Genomic DNA, 22,659 nt, shown 5'->3' on the forward strand with positions numbered 1-22,659 from the left:
TCTATGCATCCAGGGCCAAATGTTTTACCATTTCATCCACTACGGGCCCCTAAGGAAACGTGTGACTGTGAACTCTTGTTACCCATAACAACGACAAGTAACAACGAGTGGAAGTACTTCTCTCTTTTTGTATAATCGCCACTATACGGTCCAGTTCAATCTCGGTAAATTTTGCAGAAATCCTGCAAACAGCTACGATGACTGTTTATCTGTGTGGATTTTAAAATCTCTCTGTCACCCCCGTCTGGCCCGTATTGGATGAAATGATGATGATGATTTTCATCTGTTATACATAACAACCTGGATGCAACAAAGAACCCTTTCTCCTGTTTTGTACACAACCCAAAACAAAAGATAACTTTCACCAAATCCCTCAGTTAAATCACAGTCAGTAACTGTGTGTGTTGACAACACATGCACTGTGTCCAAACCTTTCCGTGTAAAAAAATATCAATCTCAGACATTAGTTCCAAATGAAAACAATTTTTGTCAGCAGTGGGATTCGAACCCACGCCTCCAGTGGAGACTGCAACCTGAACGCAGCTCCTTGGACCGCTCGGCCATCCTGACTGATCCAACAAATGATTTAGTAGGACCTGTTTAAAAAATTGTAATTTAGTAAATTTAACGTGATGATATAGTAGGTCATCCAGGTCATAGTTAACAAGGGAAGGTTTCTCAACTGTCAGCCCAAATATATGGGCGTTCATGGAGACATGGAAGAAAGTCACCAGGTTGGCCATGTGCTTGACAATGGCAGTACATAGCACGGGATGTGAAGGGAATGTGCAATACAGGCCAAATCCTATGGTGGGAATTAAGATCCACCAATGTATCTGTCCACAATGTCCACCTGAATCCAGAAATGTCCCTGCCAGATGGGAAATAGACTGACAATTGGGTCAACAATTTGCAATTATCTTTAAAGTTATGATATATAACTTCTATAACAAGGGTTTGGACACAGTGACCACTTACTTCATTTTGTAGTTCAGGAGATTGTTTTTTCCACAGGTGGCAGTTTTAGAAGCCTGGGTAGCTCAGTTGGTAGAGCATCAGACTTTTAATCTGAGGGTCCAGGGTTCAAGTCCCTGTTCAGGTGTGGAGTTGCACATTCTACTACATGAGTTGTCCATTTGACTAACCTGAACACTTCAGACACTGCCATATCATTTCTGTTCCATGCATAAGTCTTTAAACAGAATTGTGGCTGTTTTTCAAGCAGGTTTGTATCATAACAATGTTGCTGGTAAGTCTAAATGAACAATACGCAACCTACATCCTTCTTGCTAGCAGCCAAATCTCTGTACTCATCTCCCTGCTTGGATAGAAGGTCATCTGGTGCATTTTTCCTGTCACGAGGGCTAAGTGTTGTGGTCTGCTGCATTCCCCAACCTGTGTTGTGTCTTCCCTTTCTTCTGTGTGTCCTGTCTGTCTTGCCATGAGGGCGTTCCAGGGGATCTAGAGGCGTGGCTTTCCATCTACGTTCCATCATCCACTCAGCTGTTCCTCATCACTCATCACCCACTGCAATACATAAACCCGGGCTGACCGCCTCTTCAGCGCCAGATCATTACATGCACTATTGTGGTAACTTGGCTCCTCGTCATTTGCGCTCGTGTTGTTGTTTCTTGTTGTATTCTAGTAATAACTTTGTTTTTGGTTCTTATTTTATTTTTTCTAATTCCACACCAGGTATGTGTGATTGTGTGTGTGTGTGTGTGTGTGTGTGTGTGTGTGTGTGTGTGTGAGTAAGAGAGAGACAGAGAGAGAGAGAGAGAGAGAGAGAAGAGAGAGAGGGGGCGGGGGGCGGGGGGCGGGGGGGCAGCTGACAGCTAAAAAAAAAAAATCTCCGATGGCAGAGATGCAACGGGAGTCGCATTTAAACCAAGCACCACGTCTGAAACCCACGTTCACCAGAAATCTACTGGTTACTAAGTCTGTAAGTACTACAAACAGAAGTTAAAAACAAACCTGAAGCTGAAGAAACCTATAGTCAGAAAGCTCAATCTGGCAGTGGAGCCATAAAAACACTACATGCCAAACAAACTACTTAACAATTGCCTTTCGAGTCACTGACTGATCACATTGACTTGATAGAAAATTTCTATTTTAATGTTTTTGCGTGGCTTGTTGGTCTAGCGGTATGATTCTCGCTTCGGGTGCGAGAGGTCCTGGGTTCAACTCCCGGACGAGTCCTGAAGGCAGGAGCTGTTACTTTCCTAATCTGAAATTTAATATCAAGTTTAACGTTAAATTAACCCAGATTAGGAACAATTAAGATTGTATTAGAGCATGCTGGCAATTTTTCATGTCCTGCTTCAACTGCACGCAACAGAAAAAACAAAGAGGAACGATGAGCAGGAGATGGCTCTCCTTTATCATACATTGCGTCTCTGCCTGTCAGAGATTTTTATTTTTATTTTCTAATTTATTCAATCTATTTGATCCGTAGAACACAGTCTCCCCCCGCCTCTGATCAACCCATATCAATTGCATGCTTAAAATAACATACATAAAGCCCCGCCCATTTCAAGACAACCCGACCACTTCCGGATTAAATGCTGTCCACGTCCGGGTTAGGCCCCGCCCAGTCTGAGCACAGAAACAGATACAGATATTGTTGTACTTGCTCATCCCTACCAGGTACTTTAAGATCAGAGGGTAAGGTCTTCAATCTTCTGAGGTATGATCCCATCCAGAACCGTGCCATAGCTGCAGTCTTAGGATTTCTGGATGGGGCCGTGGCTGCTGTTATGTGTATAGCTGTAAATCTGCTCCCTAAAAACAATAAAAAGTCCGTCACTCCTTTCCTTTCTTTTTCCTTTGGCTTCTCCATCACTCTTCTTTGCACTCGTTCCCACTTGGACCTCTACAGGAAATAAAAGATGGCTCGTTCCAGGTCTAAAATCTCTTTTCTGGGTGGGATAAAAACAGAGCTGATGAGTAAAAGCAAAGGTAGCAAAAGCAAGAACAAAAGGCTCGGCCAAACAGCAAAGCTCAACAAAAATAGTTTCAACTCATCGTTGTTCCCCTCCAAGGAAGTCTTTAGTAAAAGGCGCAAGACTCGTGCATTATGAAGAGAAACCAGAGTGAGTACAGCCTTCTGATCGAGAGCAGCAGAAAACCCTAGTGGACCCAGTCCAAACCATCACGGTAAGCCTCACTGGGTGTCCAAACTAAAATGATAAGAGGCAACTTGGTAGACTCCTTACTGATGTTTATATCTGTACTCACAATGTGTGTTTTTACCATAATACCTGCTGGAGATGCCAGGTCCTCATACATGTAAAGCATGCGCTCTACCACTGAGCTACATCCCCTGAAGATTTTCAGATTTTTTTACTTTTTTCTGAGATAGAATTAGACTTATCTTTATTAATCCTTTTGGGATGACTCCCGCAAGGAAATTGAAATATCACTGAATAAAAGAAGAAACCTGGGTAAAACATGTAATGTTAATGTTGTATATGGCTTCAAAACCTGTAAATGTAACTGCAATGGCTGGAAATCAAACCTGGGCAAAATACTTGCACTGCCATGATATAATTCATAGTCAAAAAGTAAAACACCTGTTGCCTTTCTGCTGGATAATACAACGTTCACTGCAAACCTTGTAACACAGACTGAAAATAAATGCATTGGTGGAGACTGGTGGTTTCTATTACCTATGAGATAACACAATAATGTTCATGAAGGTACATCTGCAATTTGGTATACTGTGTTTTGCCATTGGTTAAAGAACGCCTCTCGTTGTCGGCAGGATTTGAACCTGCGCGGGGAGACCCCAATGGATTTCGAGTCCATCGCCTTAACCACTCGGCCACAACAACCTGAAAAGCAATAGGATACCTGTTTGCACAAACGTTCATAAACTTTTCAATAGGTTAGTAGTAGTTACCAGACACGGGCAAAGTGCAAATCGTAGTGCGCTGCCTGTCTGTGGATCCTCATGGAGGCAGCTTGATTGATTTATATGCTGGTTTATTTGTACCATAACACAGATGGATCCAATTGCTGTCCCTCTGGCTGTTCCTCTCTCTGTCCCATCTATGTTTTCTTCCTCCTCACTCTCTTCTTCATGCTCTTCACCCGCTTCTTCATCCTCCTCATCCTCTTCTTCATCTTTCCCACCCTCTGGAATATCCCTCTTTGTGTCAGAGCCCTCACTTTCATCACATGCCCTCTCTCCAAACTCCCAAAACTCCTCTGGCTCTCCCTCTTCCTGCTCTTCAGTCCCTTGATTTGTTTCTCTCACTGCTGTTTTTCTCACTTTTTATTTACTAGGGCTCTATATCGCTTCCTCGTTTCATGATAAATATTAGAAGAAGATAAAACGGAGGGGTATGCATTACATTCCCCTCCCTACTCAACACGGGCATAAAGCCTGTCGATTACTTTACACAAATGTAGTTATTTGTTATCGCAATGCAACAACAAAGATGGATGAAGTTACGTGTTAACATCCAGAGATACCAAAAGTACTCACTTCCCATACTCAAGTAGAAGTAGAGTTAATTATGTTAAAAAATACTCTGGTAAAAGTAGAAGTACTGATTTAACGTATTTACTGAAGTAAAAGTAACAAAGTACAGGCTTAGCAATTTACTTAAAGTATAAAAGTAAAAGTACCAGACCAGATTTTTCTGAATTTCTGAATGTGATGACTACTGCACTATGGAAACTGCGGTAGGCCTGGCCACGATTTCACATCAGGAATATTCTTCCATGTAGGTTAGTTAGAGTTCAACTCAGCAGAGTTTTATTGTGCAAAGTCAACCTGAACAAAGAAATGTGTTTCTGCCCTGTTTCAAACAGGGGACCTTTCACGTGTGAGGCAAACGTGATGACCACTACACTACAGAAACTGATGAAAAATGATTTTTTGCATGTTTGTGGGGAAATGCAACATTCACATTTTCCTGTAAATGTTTAAAATGCTGTTAGACATGTTCATTTTTGACACATAGAGATTTTAAGCTGGATTCAGTCACAGATGCTTTGTCATGGATTTGAGTGACAGCGAATATGTAGTAAACCTAAATATATCTACATGTATTTACTGTAGCATAAATGCTGGAATAGCTCCACCTATCGATTGATGTACGAAAAGTGAAGCTTGGGCATTCCTCGTTAGTATAATGGACAGTATCTCCGCTTGTCACGAGGAAGATCGGGGTTTGATTCCCTGACGGGGAGATTTTTCTACCAGCTTAGGCCTCGAGGAAGTCCTGGCAAATGCGTTGGACTATACATGAGGGGAAAGTGGGCCTTGGCTCAGGCTGTCTTCTGTGGGAGGAAAACCCCTGACCCCTGAAGGGGAATGTTGTCAAGCGATGGAAGGAGCACAACTCCTGGACATGAACAACACGTCTCAAGGCGCAGCAGGAGGTGGAAGAAAGTCTGTGTGACTTGATAGATAAAAGAGTAACATTTGAAAGCGTAAGTTCCTGTTTCAAAACTGCATGTTTTGAAACCATATACAACTGAAATATTACATATTTTACCCAGGGTTCGTCTCTTATTCAATAATCTCAGAAAAAGTAAAATAATCTGAAAACATACAGGGGATGTAGCTCAGTGGTAGAGCGCATGCTTTGCATGTATGAGGCCCCGGGTTCAATCCCCGGCATCTCCAACTAGTGTTATTGTACAGTTTATCAAAGAGCTGCAGAAGCTCTTATTCTGAAAGAGAGAAGTATTAAAAGGCAATCTCCTTGTGTTCATGGTCATTAATGTAAAAGTCAGTCTGAATGCCCAGATGTGTTGCAAGATTTGCACTGAGCAATACATTGCCCAGTGATTGTGGTATAGTGGTCAGCATAGCTACCTTCCAATCAGTTGACCAATGTCGGAGTCTCAGCCATCGCAGTAGCTTCCTTTTAGTGATGTTAGTTTTTAACTATGATTTATACCATAGCAGTGCAAACATTTTGCCCAGGTTTGATTTCCAGCCACTACCAGCTTTTGAAGCAATATACAACATTAACGTTACATATTTCACCCAGGTTTCTTCTCTCATTCAGTGATCTCACCAAAAAGTCAAAAGAATCTGAAAATCTTCAGGGGCTGTAGCTCAGTGATAGAGCCCATTTTGAGTCTCAATGCCCAGATGTGTTACAAGATTTTCAGTGAACATTGTCCAGTGATGGTGGTATAGAGGTGAACATAGCTGCCTTCCAAGCAGTTGACCTGGGTTCGATTTCCAGCCATCGCAGTGGTTTTCATTGTGTGGTTACTTGCTTTATTTGTCAAGATTAGCCAGAAAGGTTACTCGCCCAACCTGATTTGATAAAACTTAGATCTCTGTTATGGCACAAATAAGGGAGCGTATCAATGTTACAAGCTGCCTCCACGAGGATCCTCAGACACAAGCAGGGAACCACGATTTGCACTTTACCCGTGTCTGGTAACTACTAATAACCAGTTGAAAAGTTTATGAACAGAGAAGAAAGAAGCAGAAAGGCAACAGGTGTGTTACTTTTTGACTATGATTTAAATCGTAGCAGTGCATGCATTTTGCCCAGGTTTGATTTCCAGCCACTGCAGTTGCATTTACAGGTTTTGAAGCCATAAACAACATTACCATTACATGTTTTACCCAGGTTTCTTGTTTTATTCCGTAATATTTCAATTTCTTTGCGGTGAGTCATCCCAAAAGGATTAATAAAGATAAGTCTTAGTCTATCTCGGAAAAAAGTAAAAACTGAAAATCTTCAGGGGATGTAGCTCAGTGGTAGAGCTCATGCTTTACATGTATGAGGACCTGACATCTCCAGCAGGTATTATGGTAGAGTCTTTAAAAGAGCTGCAGAAGGTATTACCTCACTACATGCCATTAATGGTTAATCATTTCTCTTCAGACAGATGTAGCAGCAGATGTTCTTTAAACATCAACAGTCTGGACATAGACTTAATGCTGATACAGATCACAGCAATTAACAGAGTGTGATTTTGATTTTGATCTATCAACCTCTGGGTTATGGGCCCAGCACTCTCCCGCTGCGCCACTCTGCTCTGCTGATCCACAGCCCCAAACAGCATGCTCCACCCGTCAACCAAACTACACATTGCACAGTATTTAAAGCCCCTCAGCCAATTGTTAAACACCAGCTCCTCTTTAAATACCAGCCCAGAAAACTGCAAGAGAGGCAGGAACTCTGGCACTCTCTGACCAAGGGGAGTAAGACCACCAGTGTGCCAGTTGTTAGCATGTCTGCTGCAGTTGTTAATCCACCACCACCATCACCTGTGCAGACCCAGGCCACGCCTCTAACTCAAGATTCTGATGGTTGCTTGGCCCGGGAAAGCATTGCTTGTGATGTGGATGAGGTGCTGTGGCCAGACCGCAACAGAAGAGGATGCAGCATAGTAGTTTTATTTTATTTTTATTTATTTTTTCTGTAACTGTGTACAGTGAATTCTTCTGTTGTTTTGTAAGTAGTGTATGTGCAACTTTGTGTTGGTTGGGAATGGGCTGTACACTGTGTACATTGTTTTTGTGGGACAAGTATATTTGTTACTGTGTATATGTGTGTTCTGAGCATAAAAACAATATTCTCAAATATTTTACAACACACTTATGTATGTACTGTCTGTAGTAAGTGTAACACTGAACAAAAAAAGGCCTAAGTCATTATAATGAATGGAGAAGAAGTGTTTTCCATTCATCTTAGTGTTTTACATTGAGCACATCAGTGTTCAACTGGTTCTTATGAATGTAGATTCATTTTGTGGTTTGTGTGTGTAATTTGAAAACAAAATACCATTTTGAGAAGAAATAACATTGTTTTGAATGTAATGTTTCATTTTGCAGGAGAAATTAGGTTTTTTTTTTATTTGTGTGTAGAGTTCTGAGAATATGAGGCATTCTTTCAGAAAATGTGTGTAAACAATCGAAAAACACTGTAATAAAAAGAAAGGACTGGAGCATTTATGGTAGAGAATAAGTAGGCTGACACTGAAGTGTTGAGACAACAGTGACTGAAAATCTAATTCAATCTACATATCGGTCTTCTTAAAGATCTAAAGAGATTTTCTCACCTCAGAGTCATCTGGAGCACGTAACGATTAGCTTCTGTCCCTCTGAACCCTGAGTGACAATCACTCTGCAGTGAATGAGATGCAGTTCCCCCCTCAGTCTAACCAAGACTATACTTTCAGGGATCATTTCTAGAGTTTCTGACTTGAGGAATGTGTTTCTAAAGTGTTTAGTCTCGCTGGCCACGATGATGAGTTGTGATATTCCTTTCTGAGCGTGAAGCTGACAGAGCGTAATGATTCACTTCATATGCTCTGCGTCATTGATGATTGTTCTTTACTTCTTTATGGAGTGTTGAGGAAGGGAATATGATCAGAGTGGTAGTAGCAGATATATGGAAAACTAACATGTTTAAAGGTAACAAAACATGATAAGCTTTCTAATTAAGTGAAGTTGTAGTCAGTCTCAAAGTATGTTTGGTCCATGGTGGACAAAGTTACTTGAAAGGGTTAACACCTACTTTCTTGACTTTGTAATACATTATGTCCAGTGTAAAAATATAAACTGAGTTAAGCCATCATAATTCATTTTTATTTCTACCTTTGCTTTTCCTACTTTGACATGTCAAGAAGGTGCATTGTTTGAAAGCCCATCTCTACACATCCATGTTCCACTCCCACAGGTGTCTCCACTTGACTAATCAGACTGTGTGGCCTTTACAGGCTCAGCTTGATTGACATGTATTAAAGGGGTGGAACGGTACACTGAAGTCCCGGTGGACGGGATGGCATGTTGTAACGAGGTTTGAGTACATACAGCAAATACTTGAAGCCAGGTTACTCTACGAGTGGATACGAGGCATTGAAGGTGATGTGGAAATCCTGATTGATTCAGTTATTTTTTGGCCCTGTTTGTATTTGGATCTAAAGGCTGGTTAACCACTGTAGGGAGGAGACGTTGGACAGTTCTTTTTGTCTCGTTCCAGTGATTGGCATGTCTGGGTTATGGCGTTGGATATGCGTTAGCATGTTGGATGTATTTCCACTCACGTACCAACAACGCTGACCCACAGTCCTCGTTTTATCCACCACTTTCTCACCTGTACTACTGGAACTGACTGGGAAACCAACGTTTCCCCGTGGGTCGCCACCACTCGCCGTAGGAGAGGCTGCTCTTCCTTAGTGCTGCTGGCTCGGACTCATATGAAGGGAAATATGGGGCAAAAGGTGAGAGCTTGCAGAACAAAAAAATCTGAACTGAATCTGAATGTGAAGTCACAGAAAAAATATTCACAAATGTGTAGATTGATATTTCCATGAACAGAATGACAGCTGCAAGCGTGTAGTGCAACATTTACTCGTGTACTTTTTTTTAAATTCTGGTTAATTTTCCCTCACAACCACAACTCAGTGATGACAACCTCTCAAACTAATTTGTACCTGTGGACTGAGTCTGTGGAGCTCTGAGACAACACGACGGGGGGGGAAATCAGGGTTCTATCACCAGATGAGGGACAACTCTGTCTGGCTTATTGATGTAGCATGGAAGCTACCGTTAGCTAACTAGCCAACGGCCGGGCCAACTCACAATCGGACTGAAAATTGTTCTTGAAAAAATGCTAATTAACAGTAAAAAAAACTAAAAATAACACTGCAATATATTTCTTGTCCTGCCTATGCACCACCTGTCTGTACCTTGTATATCACATTGCACTTTTCTGGTTAGACACAAACTGCATTTCGTTGTCTTTGTACTTGTACTCTGCACAATGACAATAAAGTTGAATCTAATCCAATCCCCCCCCAAAAAAAAGATGGATGTCTTCGCACAAGAGCAGTACACACAAGTATGCGCCGTTTGGGACGTCATTTTCTCTAACTCCAGTAACTGTGTGTGTTCAGCAACTTCCTATTATTTAACCCTTTGAGACCTAAGGTCATTTTTATAGCTCATTGTCCGTCTGCTTCTATTTTCTATAAAAGCTTGGAAAACCTCAACCCTGGTGTCTCCAGTCAAGATATCAACATCATTTTATTCAGAACAAGCTGGGTCATGAGGATATTTGTGCTGCACTGAGGTCACTTGAATGATAAAAATGGTTGTAGGACCTTAAAGGAACATGAATCTTCCAGATAGTATTGATATAACGAGCTGAGCAATGAGAAATGAATGCTTTGTTAAACACCAACAAACAGGAAATACACTTAGTTTTGATACAAAGCATAGGAAATAACAGAGGATGGTTTCGATCCACCGACCTCTGGGTTATGGGCCCAGCACGCTTCCGCTGCGCCACTCTGCTCTACTGTTTATGACGAAGGGCTGGAAAATCTGTTATTGACATTTTGAGGGAAGGTGGCAACCAAGGCTCCGACAGCTTACAGGTTGTAAAGTTAATCATTTGGTAGACCTTGCAACTATCTTTTATGTGAGCTTCCTGATTAATCCTACATTGATTATTCACAAGTAACACTTGTGATTGGCTGGTGTTTAATGCAAAGAAAGGACTGGAGCAATTATTGTAGAGAATAAGTAGGCTGGCACTGAAGTATTGAGACAACAGTGACTGAAAATCTAATTCAATCTACATATCGGTCTTCTTAAAGATCTAAATAGATTTTCTCACCTCAGAGTCATCTGGAGCACGTAACGATTAGCTTCTGTCCCTCTGAACCCTGAGTGACAATCACCCTGCAGTGAATGAGATGCAGTTCCCCCCCTCAGTCTAACCAAGACTATACTTTCAGGGATCATTTCTAGAGTTTCTGACTTGAGGAATGTGTTTCTAAAGTGTTTGGTCTCGCTGACCACGATGATGAGTCGTGATATTCCTTTCTGAACATGAAGCTGACAGAGAGTAAAGATTCACTTCATATGCTCTCTGTCATTGATGATTGTTCTTTGTTTCTTTATGGAGTGTTGAGGAAGGGAATATGATCAGAGTGGTGATAGTAGTAAATATGTGAAAAACTAACATCAGTGAAGGTAATAAAACATGCTAAGCTTTCCGATTAACTGAAGTTATAGTCAGTCTTGAAACTTGTTTAGTCCACGGTGGACATGGTTACTTGAAAGGGTTAACAACTACTTTGTAATGCCTTATGTCCTGTAAAAATGTGACATGAGTTAAGCCATAATTAATTTTTATTTCTACCTTTGTTTTTCCTACTTTGACATGTCAAAGAGGTGCGTTGTTTGAAAGCCCATCTCTACACATCCATGTTCCACTCCCACAGGTGTTTCCACTTGACTAATCAGACTGTGTGGCCTTTACAGGCTCAGCTTGATTGACATGTATTAAAGGGGTGGAACGGTACACTGAAGTCCCGGTGGATGGGATGGCATGTTGGACTGAAAAGAAATACTTTGGTGGAGACAGATGACTTCCAGTACCTATGAGAAAACACAATATTGTTTGTGAAGGCACATCTGTAGTTTGGTATACTGTGATGATTTATCAGTGTTCTACTATTCTTGAAGAATGCCTCTCGTTGTCAGCAGGATTTGAACATACGCGGGGAGACCCCAATGGATTTCTAGTCCATCGCCTTAACCACTCTGTGGATCTGTGTCTGTGGATCCTCGTGGAGGCAGCTTGATTGATTGATATGCTCCCTTATTTGTACCATAACAGAAATTTAATATTTTATCAAATCTGGGTTGGGCGAGTAACCTTTCTGGTTACTGCTTGACAAATAAAGCAAGTAACCACACAACAAAAACTACTGCGATGGCTGGGAATCGAACCCAGATCAACCGCTTGGAAGGCAGCTATGCTCACCACTATACCAACATCACTGGCCGATGCAGTGTATGTTCTTAAACCTGTAAGCTCACTTTAAACTAGATGTGGAAAGTTGAAAGGTTGATTTTTTTCACCTGTGCTGTGGCTTAAAAACAGGTTCTACTGAGATTTGAACTCAGATTGCTGGATTCAGAGTCCAGAGTGCTAACCATTACACCATGGAACCTTTAAAAGTTTTGCAAGGGTTTGCTACTCAGTTTCTTTCATAATTTCCACATGCGTGATGTTAAAGGCACACAACAATCACAACGAAGATGAAAAAGCAACAATTATAGGCCAACTTAAGTCATTTAGTAAGCAAAGCATTCATAGGATGTGGGAAAAAGCAAGTCAAGAACAGGTTTTAAAGGACTTGCCACAGACAGTGAATACAGCAGTAGATATGTCTACTGTGTACAAACACATGGTAACTTTACATCTGTTGACCATAAAGATACTCACAAAACGCTGTTAAATACTTAAATACAAAGAACTGCTAAGTTCTTTATTCCCAATATCATTGGGAATATCATGTCATATCATGTCTCAGAAAAAGAGTAGCTGTCAGAAATAGGATTTGACCCCACGCCTCCAGTGGAGACTGCAACCTGAATGCAGCGCCTTGGACCGCTCGGCCATCCTGACTGATCCAACAAATGCTTCGTAGGACCCATCTCAAAAATTATAATAAAGTAAATCAAACATGTCATGATATAGTAGGTTCTCAGTCATCCATGTCATAGTTAACAAGGGAAGGTTTCTCAACTGTCAGCCCAAATATATGGACGTTCATGGAGACAAGGAAGAAAGTCACCAGGGTGGCAATGTGCTTGACAATGGCAATACATTGCACGGGATGTGAAGGGAATGTGCAATACAGGCCAAATCCTCTGGTGGGAATCAAGATCCACCGATGTTTCTGTCCACAATGTCCACCTGAATCACACAGAAAGGGTTGGACACAGTGACCACTCCCCCACCCATATCTGTCAGTTGAAAGCTGTGGAGAAAGGGGGGTTCCAAAGCTAAACGACGTAGAGTAGAAAATCAACAAATAATTGTGATAATTAATCGTGATCTCCATATTGATCAATCATTTTGGTCAAAATCACGCAGCCCAAAGAGATCTAATGTTTTATCAAACCAGGTTGGTCAAGTAACCTTTCTGCTGACTTCTTGTAAAAAAAGCAATTAACACAACTCAAAGAAAGCTACTGCGATGGCTGGGAATCAAACCCAGGTCAACTGCTTGGAAGGCAGCTATGCTCACCACTGTACCACCATCGCTGGGCAATACAATGTTCACTTCAAATCTTGTAATACATCTGGGCATTGAGACTGGAAATGCGCTCTATCATTGAGCTACAGGCCCTGATGATTCAGAAATTTCCTCCAGGGGGTCCTGTGTTATCACATTTCCAATAATGGGAAGTGTGTGTGTATGAGCTAGCTCCGTTCGATAGCTCAGTTGGTAGGGCGGAGGACTGTAGAGGCGTAAAGCTGAAATCCTTAGGTCGCTGGTTCAAATCCTGCTCGAAGGAACAGTCTTTTCCAGAGTTTCCCTTTAGGGATCAATAAAGTATTTGTGATTCTGATGTAGAGATGGACAGACGACCCAAAAGCATAATACTTCTTGCCGAGACATAACAAGAAACAAAAAAAAGATGTGAGTTAAAAAACCTTTTTTCAGGACACCCAAATTTTGTCGCTCAATAGGGCAGGCATCCAGGGCCAAATGTTTTACCATTTCATCCACTACAGGCCCCTAAGGAAACGTGTGACTGTGAACTCTTGTTACCCATAGGAAATCCTGCTAACAGCTACGATGACTGTTTATCTGTGTGGATTTTAAAATCTATCTGTCAACCCCGTCTTGCCCGTATTGGATGGAATGATGTCAATTTGCACTTTTTATCTGTTATACATAACCTGGATGCAACAAAGAACCCTTTTCTCCTGTTTTGTACACAACCCAAAGTTTCACAAAACAAAAGATAACTTTCACATAATCCCTGAATTAAATCACAGCAGTAACTTTACATGTGTTGACAATAAAGATGCTCACAATACGCTGTACTTGTAATTTAGTTTCTCATGCACATTCATCTCCTCTTAAATACAAAAAACTGGTAAGTTCTTTATTCCCAATGTCATGTCTCAGACATTAGTTCCAAATGAAAAAAATTGTTGTCAGCAGTGACATTTGAAACCACGCCTCCAGTGGAGATTGCAACCTGAACGCAGCGCCTTGGACCGCTCGGCCATCCTGACTGATCTTACAGATGTTCAGTAGGACCTGTCTCAAAAAAATATAATATAGTTAATTAAACATGTCATGATCTAGGAGGTTCTCAGTCATCCATGTCATGGTTAACAAGGGAAGGTTTCTCAACTGTCAGCCCAAATATATGGAGACATGGAAGAAAGTCACCAGGGTGGCAATGTGCTTGACAATGGCAATACATTGCAAGGGATGTGAAGGCAATGTGCAATACAGGCTAAATCCTATGGTGGGAATCAAGATCCAACAATGTTCCTGTCCACAATGTCCACCTGAATACAGAAATGTCCCTGCCGGATGGGAAATGGACTGACAATTGGGTCAACAATTTGCAATTATCTTTAAAGTCATGATATATAACTTCTATAACAAGGGTTTGGACACAGTGACAACTTACTTCATTTTGTAGTTCAGGAGATTGATTTTTCTACAGGTGGCAGTTTTAGAAGCCTGGGTAGCTCAGTCGGTAGAGCATCAGACTTTTAATCTGAGGGTCCAGGGTTCAAGTCCATGTTCAGGTGTAGAGTTGCACAATCTGCTAGATGAGTTGTCCATTTGGCATGCCTGAATGCTTCAAAAACTTCCAAATCATTTGTGTTCCAGAATTGTTGCTGTTTTTCAAGCAGGTTATGCATCATAACAATGTTGCTGGTAAGTCTAAATGAACAATAGGCAACCTACGTCCATCTTGCTAGCACCCAAATCTCTGTACTCATCTCCCTGCTTGGATAGAAGGTCATCTGGTGCATTTTTCCTGTCACGAAGGCTAAGTGTTGTGGTCTGCTGCATTCCCCAACCTGTGTCGTGTCTTCCCTTTCTTCTGTGTGTCTTGTCTGTCTTGCCATGAGGGCGTTCCAGGGGATCTAGAGGCGTGGCTTTCCATCTACGTTCCGTCATCCACTCAGCTGTTCTTCATCACTCATCACCCACTGCAATACATAAACCTGGGCTGACCGCCTCTTCAGCGCCAGATCATTACATGCACTGTTGTGGTAACTTGGCTCCTAGTCATTTGCGCTCGTGTTGTTGTTTCTTGTTGTATTCTAGTAATAACTTTCTTTTTGGTTCTTATTTTATTTTTTCTAATTCTACACCAGGTATGTGTGATTGTGTGTGTGTGTGTGTGTGTGTGTGTGTGAGTAAGAGAGAGACAGAGAGAGAGAGAGAGAGAGAAAGAGAGAGAGGGGGCTGGGGGGGCAGCTGACTGTCAAAAAAAAAAAAATCTCATGATGGCAGAGACGCAACGGGAGTCACATTTAAACCAAGCAGCATGTCTGAAACCCACGTTCACCAGAAATCTACTGGTTACTAAGTCTGTAAGTACTACAAACCGAAGTTAAAAACAAACCTGAAGCTGAAGAAACCTATAGTCAGACAGCTCAATCTGGCAGTGGAGCCATAAAAACACTACATGCCAAACAAACTACTTAACAATTGCCTTTCGAGTCACTGACTGATCACATTTACTTGATGGAAAATTTCTATTGTGATGTTTTACGTGGCTCGTTGGTCTAGGGGTATGATTCTCGCTTCGGGTGCGAGAGGTCCCGGGTTCAACTCCTGGACGAGCCCTGAAGGCAGGAACCGTTACAACATTAATCTGAAATTTAAAATCCAGGTGAATGTTAATTTAACACACATTAGGAGCAAGCAAAATTGTATTAGAGCTTGTTGGCAATTTTCCATATCCTGCTTCAACTTCCCGCAAAAGAAAAAGCTGGGAAAAAATATGAGGAACAAACAAGCAGGACATGACTCACCTTGTTCATTTGAAAAAGGAGAATCATGCCTGTCAGAGATTTTTATTTTATTTTCTAATTTATTCAATCTATTTGATCCGTAGAACACAGCCCCCCCCCCCCGCCTCTGATCAACCCATATCAATTGCATGCTTAAAATAACATACCGGTTAAAGCCCCGCCCATTTCAAGACAACCCGACCCACTTCCGGATTAATTGCTGTCCACTTCCGGGTTAGGCCCCGCCCAGTCCGAGCACAGATACAGATACAGATAGAGATACAGATAATGCTGTACTCGCTCATCCCTACCAGGTACTTTAAGATCAGAGGGTAAGGTCTTCAATCTTCTGAGGTATGATCCCATCCAGAACCGTGCCATAGCTGCAGTCTTAGGATTTCTGGATGGGGCCGTGGCTGCTGTTATGTGTATAGCTGTAAATCTGCTCCCTAAAATCAATAACAGGTCCGGCACTCCTTTCCCTCCTTTCTCCTTTGGCTTCTTCATCACTCTTCTTTGCACTTGTTCCCACTTGGACCTACACAGGAAATAAAAGATGGCTCATTCCAGGTCTAAAATCTCTTTTCTGGGTGGGATAAAAACAGCTGATGAGTAAAAGCAAAGGTAAGCAAAAGCAAGAACAAAAGGCCAAACAGCAAAGCCCACCAAAATGATCCGCAGTCCGTCAACACCCACCAGGTCCGGATAATTTGTTGAAGGCCATGACTGACAGCTGAAGTCACAAGGACCCACGGGATCTCGTGAATTCATGTATGATCAGGCGATATAACAGGATGTAGTTTCTATAAACAGAACCACAAAACCAGATGAATGAACTAGCATTGCTCTGAATTTCATGTGTTTTCATGTAGCATCTTGAGTCTGTGTTTATGTAGTGTTTCTGTGTAAATGTAACATGCCTTTTTCATTTGCTACCAGGGCTTAATGAGCAGCATGGGGATTGGGTAGACATGATGATGGGATGCAAACAGAGGTAATGACTGCAACGACAAGGTGCTGCAGGGATTTGAACCCTGGATCTCCTGTTTACTAGACTGGCACTTTAACCAGCTAAGCCACAACACCCTCTTGAGTACTACTCACAAACAAAACAACAAACTTACTCTCAATTACTCTTAATTATTAATCTGGACTGGTTCGGAAATGAATCAGATCATCTAAAGGGGGTGGATTAACTACCTACATTACACCTGAAATACCCTCAAGATTTGAATGATCCTTTGGAACTGAAGTGCTTGGGAATCCCCATTAGTCATTCAGAACTGCCCAAGGTACTTGTGAGATAGGCTCTATCTTTGTCTGATTAGTCTGAATGGAATCTGTCAGGCATCAGGGGTTCTCCGCTGTAAAAACAAAGTATATTTTACAGCTGGGATGGCCGAGTGGTTAAGGCGTTGGACTTGAAATCCAATGGGGTCTCCCTGCGCAGGTTCAAATCCTGATCACAGTGATTTCTAACTACAGGAATAATTAAGAATTTAGTGATATATGGGGGAGGATGATATTTTATATTTTGAGAAATTAAAGTTTATTGGTAGTGCAGATCTCTATGAGTTGGCTTTCTCTTCTTAGATCCATGATGACACAGTGATTCTTTTTTCAGCTGCATATCGCGATTTAGTCAACTGATATCAAATAATCAATGTATTAATTTTCATTCCAGCAGCACTGAAGACGTTAAAATCAGGCAGTCAGTGCCCAAAGTGCCAGTGCTAGTGTTTGCTTGGCAGTTTCTTTTAATAATATCCCCATGTATTCTTGTTACCACTGCTGTTGTATTTGTTTGTTTTGCCGTGCGTATGTCCTGTGTTTTTCTTTTGTTGTATGCAAATAGCGCTGTGCCGGTGCTTGCGGATGACTGGTGGAGGCAGCCCACACCCAACTCATGATTGGCTGCAGCTGTTAGGTGTATTAGCTGTTGGGTATTTAAAGAAGCAAGATGGCGGACGTCAGGGGGGGAGAGGCCAGCAGGCATTCCTCATCCTCCTCGCCTCCCAACCAGCCGGCCAGCCACACGTTGTCTTATTAAGTTGATGTTGGTTCAGTACTTTTCAGTTTCCAATGTGTAAGGGTGGACCTCTAGAAGTGTTTGGTTTTTCTCCTGTTTTTCTCAGTTTATCGGCACGGCGCCACAGCACGAAGGCGTTGTAGGCAGACACGTCGAGGATGTTGTGGAACACGTCGAGGGGCCAGCGCGCCGTCTTCCTGCGGCAGCTGTACGGGCCCACAAGCTTGTCCCCTGTGTGCGTGTCCAAACAAGAACATGGAACATGGAACGAGATGGTAGAAAAAATGTAAAAACTACACACACACACACACACAAAGGCAATTGTACGGCAATGGTAAACAAAAAACAAAAACCAAATAACAACAAAGCAATACAACACCTCGAAAGGGCACCAGCTGCCCGTCCACCGTCATGTCGGCGCCCGGGTTGTAGAGGCGAGGCAGCTGCCTGTCCACGTGTCCCACACCTCTCGTACGGCCTCATTGTGGGACCGGTACATGCCTCCAGCTGAAGAGGAAGTGATGCAGCGGCGCCTAGAAGCTGAGGAGACAGGCTTAATTGCGGGTGGTGGAACATGTCTATGTCTGTGGATCCTCATGGAGGCAGCTTGATTGATTGTTATGCTCCCTTATTTGTGCAGTATTACCAAGATCTAATGTTTTATCCAACCGGGTTGGGTAAGTACCCTTTCTGGTTACTTTTTGACAAACAAAGCAAGTTACGTTACTCAAAGAAAGTTACTGGCTGGGAATCAAAGTCATATCAACTGTTTGGAAGGTAGCTATGCTCACCACTATACCACCATCACTGGACAATATAACGTTCACTGCAAATCTTGCAACACATCTGGGTATTGAGACTCAAACATAAATGCTCAGAGATGCATCGGTGGCTTCCAGTACCTATGAGATATTACAATATTGTCCACGAAGGAACATCTGCCATTTGTTTTAAAGGGATGTGTGACCACCATTAAATTTTGTGTTGTTTGCGTTGTGTGAAGGTACGGAGCAACCGCAGGGGAACGTTACAGTTGGTTGGTTCTCTTAACGTTCTGGAAACGTTAGAACCAGGAGGGAACGTTCCCTAAACGTTAGTTTTTGGTTTGGTTCGAACTAACCTTTAGAGAACCAAAAACTAACGTTCCCTAGAGTTCTCTAACTGTTCTGTGTTAGTGGGGTACTTATTGCTGTCAAAAGGTATGGTGTTATGTTTGACAATGATACTCAATACAGGAAACATGACAATGCATAATATTTTTTTTTATTCTTCAAGTTTGTCTTTTTGTCGTTAATGGCCACAAGTGAACAGTTCCTTTCTGCCTTTGACCAACATATTTCGGCTTGTTTTTCCAGCCCCTGAGCACAAACGGCAGAGCAGAGTGGAGCAGCGGAAGCGTGCTGGGCCCATAACCCAGAGGTCGATGGATCGAAACCATCCTCTGCTAATCCCTTTGCTTTGTACCATCAGTAAATATATTTCCAGTCTGTTGATGTTTAACATAGCGTTTGTTGCTGCTGGTGTCTGAAGTGATATGTCTCTGCTGGCTGAAGAGTAAACTTAATAGTTTGTCAAGTTCATTTCATCCATAAAAATAGAAACTGCAGTGCTCATACCTGCTGTTACACCCATTAAAACTGGAGCATAAAACAATAAATACATTACACTACAGTTAATAAATACTGTAAATAGAAACATGTACGTTTAAAGTGCTTGTTGTGCTGTCTACCAGTCATATTACCACAGGAGGTAATATCTTTAGCAGCTCTTTTAAAGACTCTACCATAATACCTGCTGGAGATGCCAGGTCCTCATACATGTAAAGCATGAGTTCTACCACTGAGCTACATCCCCTGAAGATTTTCAGAGTTTTTTTTACTTTTTTCTGAGATAGACTTAGACTTATCTTTATTAATCCTTTTGGGAAGACTCCCGCAAGGAAATTGAAATATCACTGAATAAAAGAAGAAACCTGGGAAAAATGCTTGCACTGCCATGATATAATTCATAGTCAAAAAGTAACATATCTGTTGCCTTTCTGCTGGACAATACGTTTACTGCAAATCTTGTAACACAGACTGAAAATAAATGCTAAGAAACATTGGTGGAGGCTGGTGGCTTCCAGTAGTTATGAGATAACACAATATTATTCATGAAGGTACATCTGCAATTTGGTGTAATGTCATATGCTGTTGGTTTTCTACCGCTCTTAAAGAATGCCTCTCGTTGTCAGCAGGATTCGAACCTGCGCGGGGAGACCCCAATGGATTTCTAGTCCATCGCCTTAACCACTCGGCCACAACAACCTGAAACACAGCCCTATACCTGTTTGCATGAATGTTCATAAACATTTCAATTGGTTAGTAATACCAGACATGGACAAAGTGCAAATCATAGTCTGTGGATAGTTGTGGATGAAGTTTGGTTGATTGATATGCTCCCTTATTTGTACAAGAGCTATTTTGTAACAGAGATCTAATGTTTTATCAAATCCGGTTGGGCAAATAACCTTTCTGCTTACTTCCTACTTGTTTCTGCATTTGTTCAGAGCTATGTCTGATGATGAGCTCATAACCAAGACGACCCCAAAGAGAAGCACTTATGAACCCAATAATCATCAGTGTCTCCATTTGAGGTGATCTGAATGTGATTACAATGACATCCATCTTCAGTTAGTCTGTAGCATTGTCATGTTCAACTGCCCCAACAAGTAGCACTTACTGAATTCAACAGTCAAGTCAATGCTAAAGTTAGGGTCATAAGAATGACTTAGAAAACATGTCAGCATTGTTCAACCAGTAACAAGGGAGAATATACTTTTTAAACATTTCTATAGGGAGGTCAGCAAAACTACCCGTCTGTCTGTACAGACTACAACTCAACCCTTTTTCAAACCTAAGCTGGGTGAGTAACGTTTCCAGATGTCTTTGTGTAGGTGTTGCAGAAATGCTGGAGTAGTGTGGATACGTGGCCTAAATAAAACAACACCTATGCGTTGTTATAGGAAAACGGTATTAAATGATATATAGTCCAAGAAAGACAAAACCTTTACATAAGCATTGAGCATGTTCCTGCTGTCAAAGAGAGCTTTACCGTGACGTAGGATCACCTACCTCAGGATCCAGGAATCCACAAAAACAACAAATGAGGCTAAAGAGTTATGTAAACATTGGAATTAAAACATGTATGTGCATGAGTGAAGACAATGAAACCTGTACTCTTTCTCTATCTATGCTGTTTCATCTTGCTGACATAGTGCCAAATGTTGTCCGGCTCACTGGTGACTCGACTGAACCATTTAATTGTATCACTCAGTGTTCAAAATTAAAATAAAAAACAAACAGGTTTTCTGCCCGGTTTCCAATCCGGGACCAGTTTCAGCAGAGTCTGATTTAAATGAAATCTAAAAGTCCAGGAACTTACTCTTTCAAATGTTACACTTGCATCTGTCAAGTCCTGACCATTCCCTGACCGGGAATTGAACCCTGGCCGCGGCGGTGAGAGCGCCGAATCCTAGCCACTAGACCATCAGGGAGTCACATCTATCCAATTCATCTTTGTAGATGTGAGTTTCCTTGTGTAAATATGAAAAGTGACGTGTAAAAAAAAGGCTTTAAAAATGTTGGGGAAACCCCACAAAGATTTAAGAAGGAAAATCAGAGGGAGAAGATGGGGACAGATCGGTGGCAGAAGACGGGGACAGATCAGAGGGAGAAGATGGCGACAGATCAGAGGGAAAAGACGGGGACATATCAGAGGGAGAAGACGGGGACATATCAGAGGGAAAAGACGGGGACATATCAGAGGGAGAAGACGGGGACATATCAGAGGGAGAAAACGAGGACATATCAGAGGGAGAAGACGGGGACAGATCAGAGGGAGAAGACGGGGACAGATCAGAGGGAAAAGACGGGGACATATCAGAGGGAAAAAACAGGGACAGATCAGAGGGAAAAGATGGGGACAGATCAGAGGGAAAAGACGGGGACAGATCCGTGGGAGAAGACAAGGACAGATCCGTCTGGAGAAGACGGGGACAGATCAGAGGACCAACCCAAAATCACAGAGACAGATCCTTTTATTCGTCTTTATTTCTTGTTGGAGAACAGAAGAACTCAGTTTTGTTTTTATTTTTCTGTTTGCGTCCGTTTTAAAACCCGAGCACCTTGTTTAAGTTTTGTTGCATGAATGTTTTATTTTGAAAGAGTGTAAAACCACTTCCTAATGAAACAGGTTGAACTATCTGAGGTTTATTCATAGTGTGTGTGCATGTGCGTGTGCGTGTGTGTGTGTGTGTAAAAAAAACAATGATTCAGTTTGAAATATATTTTTATCCACAAATTAATTTTAGTCTTCAAAGCCTCGTAGTAACTCATAGTATAGTACGTCAAAATATTCATAAAAAGTCATAGGATAACGTGTCGAAAATTCATAAAAGTCATAGTTTAGTATGTCAAAAAATTCATAAAAGTCATAGTATAATATGACAAATATTCAAAAAAAGTCATAGTATAACATGTCAAAAATTCATAAAATGTAATAAAAAGTCAGAGTTTAGTATAACAACAAAATCATAAAAAGTCATAGTAGAGTATGTCAAAATATTTATAAAAAGTCATAGTTTAGTTTGACAAAAAAATCATGAAAGTAATAGTATAGTATCTCAAAAAAGTCATAAAAGTCATAGGATAGTATGTCGACAAAAACATAAAAAGTCATAGTATAATATGTCGATATATTCTTAAAACGTTGTAGTGTAGTATGTCGTAACAAGTCCAGATGTATAGTTCTTGTTGTAAAGCAAAAAGAATCTAAAGTCCTCTGGAGAATGCGGGCATTGATCCC

At 41.5% G+C, this 22,659-nt stretch overlaps 13 non-coding genes across 13 annotated transcripts; 7 read left to right on the plus strand and 6 right to left on the minus strand.

Annotated features, from left to right (window-relative positions):
• The first annotated feature begins 1,029 nt into the window (after positions 1-1,029).
• On the plus strand, positions 1,030-1,102 carry trnak-uuu (transfer RNA lysine (anticodon UUU)). Its single transcript has one exon. It is a non-coding gene; the product is annotated as a tRNA-Lys (tRNA).
• Positions 1,103-2,127: 1,025 nt separating this feature from the next.
• On the plus strand, positions 2,128-2,199 carry trnap-cgg (transfer RNA proline (anticodon CGG)). The gene has a single exon. It is a non-coding gene; the product is annotated as a tRNA-Pro (tRNA).
• Positions 2,200-2,980: 781 nt separating this feature from the next.
• LOC116678001 (U5 spliceosomal RNA) lies at positions 2,981-3,096 on the minus strand. Its single transcript, XR_004329144.1, has one exon. It is a non-coding gene; the product is annotated as a U5 spliceosomal RNA (small nuclear RNA).
• A 655-nt stretch (positions 3,097-3,751) lies between these two features.
• Positions 3,752-3,833, minus strand: trnas-cga (transfer RNA serine (anticodon CGA)). The gene has a single exon. It is a non-coding gene; the product is annotated as a tRNA-Ser (tRNA).
• Positions 3,834-4,795: 962 nt separating this feature from the next.
• Positions 4,796-4,868, minus strand: trnav-cac (transfer RNA valine (anticodon CAC)). Its single transcript has one exon. It is a non-coding gene; the product is annotated as a tRNA-Val (tRNA).
• A 698-nt stretch (positions 4,869-5,566) lies between these two features.
• trnaa-ugc (transfer RNA alanine (anticodon UGC)) lies at positions 5,567-5,638 on the plus strand. The gene has a single exon. It is a non-coding gene; the product is annotated as a tRNA-Ala (tRNA).
• A 2,509-nt stretch (positions 5,639-8,147) lies between these two features.
• Positions 8,148-8,363, plus strand: LOC116678000 (small nucleolar RNA U3). The gene has a single exon (XR_004329143.1). It is a non-coding gene; the product is annotated as a small nucleolar RNA U3 (small nucleolar RNA).
• Positions 8,364-10,712: 2,349 nt separating this feature from the next.
• On the plus strand, positions 10,713-10,928 carry LOC116677999 (small nucleolar RNA U3). The gene has a single exon (XR_004329142.1). It is a non-coding gene; the product is annotated as a small nucleolar RNA U3 (small nucleolar RNA).
• A 2,052-nt stretch (positions 10,929-12,980) lies between these two features.
• Positions 12,981-13,052, minus strand: trnag-ucc (transfer RNA glycine (anticodon UCC)). Its single transcript has one exon. It is a non-coding gene; the product is annotated as a tRNA-Gly (tRNA).
• A 2,494-nt stretch (positions 13,053-15,546) lies between these two features.
• On the plus strand, positions 15,547-15,618 carry trnap-cgg (transfer RNA proline (anticodon CGG)). The gene has a single exon. It is a non-coding gene; the product is annotated as a tRNA-Pro (tRNA).
• Positions 15,619-16,797: 1,179 nt separating this feature from the next.
• On the minus strand, positions 16,798-16,871 carry trnat-agu (transfer RNA threonine (anticodon AGU)). The gene has a single exon. It is a non-coding gene; the product is annotated as a tRNA-Thr (tRNA).
• A 303-nt stretch (positions 16,872-17,174) lies between these two features.
• On the plus strand, positions 17,175-17,256 carry trnas-uga (transfer RNA serine (anticodon UGA)). The gene has a single exon. It is a non-coding gene; the product is annotated as a tRNA-Ser (tRNA).
• A 2,782-nt stretch (positions 17,257-20,038) lies between these two features.
• On the minus strand, positions 20,039-20,120 carry trnas-aga (transfer RNA serine (anticodon AGA)). Its single transcript has one exon. It is a non-coding gene; the product is annotated as a tRNA-Ser (tRNA).
• Between the last annotated feature and the right edge of the window lie 2,539 nt (positions 20,121-22,659).

Source organism: Etheostoma spectabile, unplaced genomic scaffold (assembly GCF_008692095.1).
Source record: "Etheostoma spectabile isolate EspeVRDwgs_2016 unplaced genomic scaffold, UIUC_Espe_1.0 scaffold00006330, whole genome shotgun sequence".
Lineage (NCBI taxonomy): Eukaryota > Metazoa > Chordata > Actinopteri > Perciformes > Percidae > Etheostoma > Etheostoma spectabile.